Genomic DNA, 7,111 nt, shown 5'->3' with positions numbered 1-7,111 from the left:
CTATGAAGACTTAAATAATTGTAGTTTTATTATTGTTCATATATTGCTTTTTCTCAAGTTATAAAATAGAGGAATTTCAAAACTCTTACAGTTTGGAGGAGAAAGTTGAATTGCCACTAAATTCAATCCATGTTAAGATACCGAAATACCTCATGAAATACTAGGAGAAAACAATTTTGAGACAAATCAAATATAAATTATTATATTATTTTTTTTTGTTCTATCAAATAAAGTGAAACCTTTCTTACTGCACAGAGCCCCTCAAGTTGCTCTCATAGTGAGTGTTTCATACCAGACATATTATAAACATTGATTAGTGTGACTGAGTAAAGGGATCAGACTGACAAAAACAATACTTTCAGGGCTCTGGAAATTGATCAAAGTCAAATAATAATTTGAAAAAGATTTATTCCTGGAAGGCTGGTAGATATTGAAGTAAGACTTGCACACATCTGCAGCCTTCTTGTCCAGGCTGCTCCCAATCCCTTCCCTACCAAAGCTCAGTGAGAACACCTTCAGATTTTACAGCATGGGGCAGGCTGCAAAAGTTAGCAGTGTGACTGCCAGAAGGGGCAGATTAGACGGCAGGTGAGAGGTGAGGATAAAAGCCCACAGGATAAAATACATACACAAGGATGTACAAAGAATAATTAATTATTCATAACACGCAAGTGCTAGAGGTAATCCAAATTCCATATACATGGTAAAATGGATTACAAAATATTATATTCACATAATAAAAAAAAATTACCACTAAAAATTAGCAAACTACAGTTAACTTCAACAATATAGATGGATTACATGAATGTCTTACATGAGTGAAATGAAACAGACCAAAAAGAAAATGCATATTGTATGATTTCATTTATACAAAATTCAAAAACAATCAAACCTAATCTATTATACTAAAAATCATAATAGTGCTTTAGGGAGGAGAGAAAAGTATTGAGAGCAGACACAGGGACAGGGCTACTAAGGGGCAAGAAAGACTATTTCTAAAACTTATTTGTAAATAAACAAAACAAAAAAAAAAACAAATTTGTTGTCATAGAATTGATTCTGACTCATGGCAACCTCACGTTTTACAGACTACAACTGAGCTCCACAGGCTTTCTTGGCTGTCTCCAATCTTTTCTTTTCTTTTTTTTAATTATTATTTTTAATTTTATTGTGTTTTAAATGAATGTTTACAGCACAAATTAGCTTTTCATTAAAAAATTCATACACAAATTGTTTTGTGACATTGGTTGCAATCCCAGCAATGTGTCAGCACTCTTCCCCTTTCTCTTTAAACCCTGAGTACCCTGTGTTCATTTGTCCAGGTTTCCTGTTCCTTCTTGCCTTCTAGTCTTTGCCTTTGGGCAAGTGGTGTCCATATGGTCTCGTATACTTGATTGAACTAAGAAGCACATTCCTCACTTGTGCTGTTTGTTTTATAGGGTTCTTATGAGTCGCAACCAACTCAACGGCAACGGGTTAATCTTTAGCTGAAAGGTGGACTTCGGGAGTGGCTTTAGTTCTGAGTTAGCACTATGTCCTGGGGCCACAGTCTCAGAGGTTCCTCCAGTCTCTCTCAGACCAGTGAGTCTGGTCTTTTTCTGTGAATTTGAATTTTGTTCTACATTTTTGTCCTGCTCTGTTCAGAACCCTCTATTGCGATCCCTTTCAGAGCAGTTGGTGGTGGTAGCTGGGCACCATTTAGTTCTTCTGGGCTCAGGCTGGTGGAGACTGTGGTTCACATACAGATAGACTGCTAGGCCTTTCTTTCAGAGTAAGGCTGAATTGTTGATTATTTGGATAGTAGTGGAGTGCTTAAACACTGCACCACCAGGGCACTTTACTAAGGGACCAGGTATTTTTTAAATACATAGGTCATTCACCTTCTAGGAGCCCTTGTGGCACAGAGGTTAAGCTCTAGGCTTATAATCAAAAGATCAGCAGTTAGAACCCACCAGCCTACTCTGTGGGAGAAATGATGTGGCAATCAGCTTCCATAAAGATTTACAGCCTTGGAAACCGTAGAGGTAGGTTCTAGGGTAACTATGAATTGGAACCAACTTGATGGCAAAAGGTTGTATTTCTGATCAGTCTGCACAATTATATGTTTATTTTATTTATTTTTTTACATATGATAAGGTAAAAATAACAAAGTTTATTTTAGAAGAAAAGCATTTACACAAGTGTTTTTCATAAGAAAGAGGACTAAATAAGCAAATGTGCATTAATAGCCTAATAATATAAATAAAATATTGTAAAATTAATTAAAGGAATATTAAACAGCCTTGAAATTAAACTACAACTATATACTAAAATGTGCATGAATCCTACAAACATAATATTGACTGAAATAAGCTCTCAATAAAATGTTTGAATAACTTAAAAATCTTACCATGTCTTCTTCATTATCTCTGTGAAGCAGATTAGATGCATTAGAAGCACAGGCCATCCGACTCTCACTCCATGATTTTCTTTCATTACTAATGTAATAACAGTTGTTGGAATAGATAAACCAGGCCTTTGGACAACGATGACAATGTCCTAAGAAAGATTTGAATTACCACCAAAATGATTTGAATTGACAAATAAATTTTAATTGACATATTTGCAGAGGTACAAACAAATATGTGCAGAACCAAGATACACACCTTCACAAATTGGCACATGTAAAACAAAACACACAAGGCCATATATACATGCACAGAAAGTTAGCATATCAACCCCTAATTTAGGTACCCATGAGGCAAACAAACAAAGACTACATCCTATATATGTCCTGAAAATGTACTTGTACCACCTTTATTTTATTTTAGTGATTATATATATAATGGTCTATTGATTTTAAGATGATATTTTGCCTTATTTTGAAACAAGAAAGAATGCCCTCCTGTCATCTTATGAAAATGTATTGCTCGATTTTAGCTTTTAAATTTTATTACCATTTTTATAAGCCCTAATACAGACACAAAATATAATCTGCATTAATATCAGAATATTATAAATGTTTACATACCTATTTGGGTCGTGATCTGAGAAGAAATGTTCTCTTCCATGACTAAAAAATTTACAGTAATTCTTAGAAAGATTAATGTGCTATAAATATGTAGTTCACTTTCCTATTTGAAATGTGGTGTGTTTAGCATTAGAATAGTGGAATAAAAATGTATAAAAAAATAGTTAATAAAGTCAGGAAGGGAAAAATTTAACTACTGAAATTTTATTCCTACACATGCAGGTAACAAGTGGTCTTTGGGGAAAAACAGCCTAAGGAACCAAACTTTACCGTCCCTTACAGTACTTGATACAACTTTGAAAAATTAACTTGCATTGTTCTATAATTTTTTTTAGGGTCCTAAAGAAATTTAGGATTTTATATATATATATATATATATATGTGTATGTATGTATTCTCCTCCTCATTCTGTTATTTATATTTTTTACAAATTCAAAATAACTTTTGCACATTTAGTCCAAATATAAACACTGAGTCCAAATACATACATTGAAATGAAAGTTCTCTTCCTTAATATGACTAAATAATTAGAGGCACTTACAAATCCTTAGAATAAAAAGCTTCCTTGTTACCTTTCAAAAACTTATGGGGAGTGACAACTGCGACTGTCATGGTTAGTACACTGGCCATCAGGACAAAGCAGATGATTCCCAGTGTCATAGCAGCGAGCCTCCCTGGAGGTGATGGGAAAACTGCAGGGAGAAACGGAAATACTGAGAAAGCAAAGAGGGAGAGAATTGTCTGGAAGATGTACATACAAGAGGAACCCTAGGCACAGAAAATTATATGCATAAATTCTGGAACTGAACCTACTTCCAACTTGTAATTTTTCTCTATACCACTTGCATTGTCAGTAAACATAATGCTCCATGAATTGTTGGTCCAAAACTACAGATTTCATCAATGCCTGAATAAAACTAGTTTTCAGATTCCATATTAGAATATCATACCCCCAATTTGAGCTCTGATTCTCAAAAACGAAACTATGTGAGCCTATTCCCTAAATCTGACCATCTTCGTTTCATGCCTCAGTGTTTCCTGTTTCCCCCCATCTCTGCTCCCCAACTGCACATCCCAGAGCACTTGTACTCAAGGTCCAGTAAATGCTTTACCTTTGCAATGGGGTTTCTTGTCATTTCCTTGAAGATCCTGAGACGCATTATGAAGGTTTAATTCCACGTAGGTTATGTCCTGCTCAGTGTCTGAAATGGAGCTATTTTTGCTCTCAGGTTTGAATTGCTGCCTCTTTGGGTATTTGGCCGGGTTGATATCTGAGTAGATTACTCCTTGATTACTCGTCTCTGCAGCTGAGTGATTTCATGAACTGTGTTTTAGGGTAACTGTGCTTTCAGAATTCAATATATGGTGGAAATAATGACAAGATGGCTCCTGCACACAAACCGGGCTGTGGGGGATGGGAGTAAGGTGAGGGTTAGTGGTCACCGGCAACTGAAGAATCTAGTTCTGATCTAGATTTACTTTAGGCTTTACGCAAGGGTCCAGAGTAGAGTAAGTCCTTTTTTTTAGATATCCTGGTTTTAACAAAATATTATTTTTTGGAGTCATGAAAAGCAATAAGTTATTGAGGATAAAGAAGCTCATAAATTAAAATATCATTATTTATTTAAAATCAAATTCCATCAAAGTATCATAAAACCATTATATCACCTGTGTGAAAAATTAAAAATCTGTATTTGAAAAAAACACTGCATCAATTTTTATGAAAATTTAGAAAGTAATACTGGTTAAAGGCTAAGTAATTCAAAGTTGAGGGGATAGAAAAGCTAGCATATATACATGTTAATTTATTGCTCGAAATTATTTTGATTTAGTGTTACACACATATTTACTTAAAGGAGGTGCAGTGTTACCATATGCTCTTTTTCTTATTCATGGATGGGTGGAGAGTCCTGAGAAATCACTAAGAATTTAAAGAAAATTTTTACATTTTGTGACATGTTACCTAATACACTAAACATACTAAAAAAAAAAATTTTTTTTTTAAACATACACACGGAGTAAAAATACTGAAAGCACAAAAAGAAAAAACAAACATATTAGAAACAAAAACTCTTCTTTTACAGAAGTAATTGTCAATTATTTAATGGCTAGAGTAAGAGACTGTAAGTCGATAAATGAAAATGTAGACCATTTATGTAAGAATACTCTTGATTCAAATTTCCAGAAAGACCCTATGTTTGTCAAGGTCAACGAAGGTCACTTTAATTGGGTAATTAATTATACTAATTCAGTTCATATAATTTCGTTCAGTCAATGGGCTCCAGAGTAAGTGAAATTTAGAATTGAATTTCAGCTTTTAAGCCTGCAATGTTTGACCTTTAGAAATTTGCTCAGTTTTCTAAACAAAATAGAAATGATACTATATAAAAATAGTGCATGTAATACACTTAGCACACAACCTGGCACTTACAAGCACTCAGTAGATATTCTCCTTTTTAGTTATTATTTTAGTCACAAAGGCCATGTAATTGTTTTTGATCCATTTCAGTTAGAAGTTGTAAAATAACCTATTAGACAGGATTTCCTTATATCATTGTGGTTCATTTTTAAAAATGTTTTCTTAAATTTTAAAAAACCTTTCATCATCAATTATTATGTTCAGATTATTATTTTATTTTATTATTATTATTTATGAAAGCTACCTCATCCTACTTTTTCTTCAAAATAAAACTGAATGAATTTAATCTAACTAGGTGGATGAGGAATTATGTCAGAACTTGCATCATTCAATCAGTTTCTTTTAAAAATACAGGTCTAAAGACTAGGCTCAATATAAAATAATATAGTTAAATGTTTTCATCTCATTGTAAACTATTCAATCTTAGGCCATGTTAATCCTATTAAATTTTAAAGTCCTATTTTTAGGCTAGCTTCCAAAATCTTGACATTACATACGCCTCCTCATAATACCATTTTCATTATAATGAACAAATGCTAAAGTCATAGCACCATTATCAGCAGGTATTTAATCATAATTGCTGAATATTATTCTGAGACACTATTACATTTTCAACCTTAATGTAGCTGCACAAACTCCACTGTTTCCAAACTTATCTAGTCGAGTTTTTGAAATGTTTGCACTCGATCTGATTTTTTAATATATTATAGAATCATCAGTTGTCCCCTGATAAAAACCAGTATCTCTTGGAAAGGTAAAATATTAAACATTGTTGAATTATATATCATGCAAGAGATTAAAATATTAGATAACTACTCATTGTAATATAATATATACTGTGCTATACATTAGAAACCCTGATGGTGTAGGGGTTAAGTGCTACAGCTGCTAATTAAGAGGTCGGCAGTTCGAATCCACCAAGCGTTCCTTGGAAACTCTATGGGGCAGTTCTGTTCTGTCCTATAGGGTCACTATGAGTCAGAATTGACTTGACAGCAATGGGTTTTTTGGGTACTATACGTTGTATTGTTCTTTCTCTAATAACAACAAATTTTGTATATTTTAACAGAAATATTTGTCTGAAAGTGACAAAAACTGAAGTCAAACTACACAGGGTGAGAAAAAGTAATTTTCAAAAATCTCATCTAAACAAAAAATGGAGAGTGCAAGAAAAGGAGACTTTTAAACCACAAGGTGAAATGACACTTCAGCATCAGAAAAAATAAGATTTGAAATTAAAATGATTAGTTGGTATCAAGTGGAATTCTGTCAATCATTCTTCGTCTTGCATTAAGAAAAGTGTAAGTTTTTTAGCCAGCAACCCTAAGGAAATTCACTTCCATGTTGCCTGTAGGGGATTTCAGTTAAAATTCACTCAAAACATAGGCTTTGTTAAATCCAGTAAAATGGCAAGTAAATCCACATTTATGTCTCTGGAATCTGGACTAATATTTGATCCTTCAATATGGATGGCTATTATTGCCAGCTATATGTGTATTTCTATTCATTATATTTTTTATTTTTTATAAACAGAGTAATCATGTATGCATATGTGTGAATTTCTGCTTATTAGAAATAAATTAGTTTCCATTGTGGAGGTTTATTACATTTCCATACACTAATAATAATTCCCTCTGTTTTCATTACTTATATAATTAAAACACTGATATTGTTCTCCAACA

General features: G+C 33.1%; 1 long non-coding RNA gene across 1 annotated transcript; it reads right to left on the bottom strand.

Annotated features, from left to right (window-relative positions):
• Positions 1 to 576: 576 nt before the first annotated feature.
• On the bottom strand, positions 577 to 4,771 carry LOC135231235 (uncharacterized). The gene is made up of 3 exons (XR_010321899.1): positions 4,123 to 4,771; positions 3,583 to 3,702; positions 577 to 2,538 (listed from the first exon to the last, which is right to left on the bottom strand). It is a non-coding gene; the product is annotated as an uncharacterized LOC135231235 (long non-coding RNA).
• Positions 4,772 to 7,111: the final 2,340 nt, after the last annotated feature.

The sequence above is a fragment of the Loxodonta africana genome, chromosome 4 (assembly GCF_030014295.1).
Source record: "Loxodonta africana isolate mLoxAfr1 chromosome 4, mLoxAfr1.hap2, whole genome shotgun sequence".
NCBI lineage: Eukaryota > Metazoa > Chordata > Mammalia > Proboscidea > Elephantidae > Loxodonta > Loxodonta africana.
The sequence above is the reverse complement of the archived record's forward strand: the minus strand, read 5'-3'. Positions and strand labels throughout refer to the sequence as shown.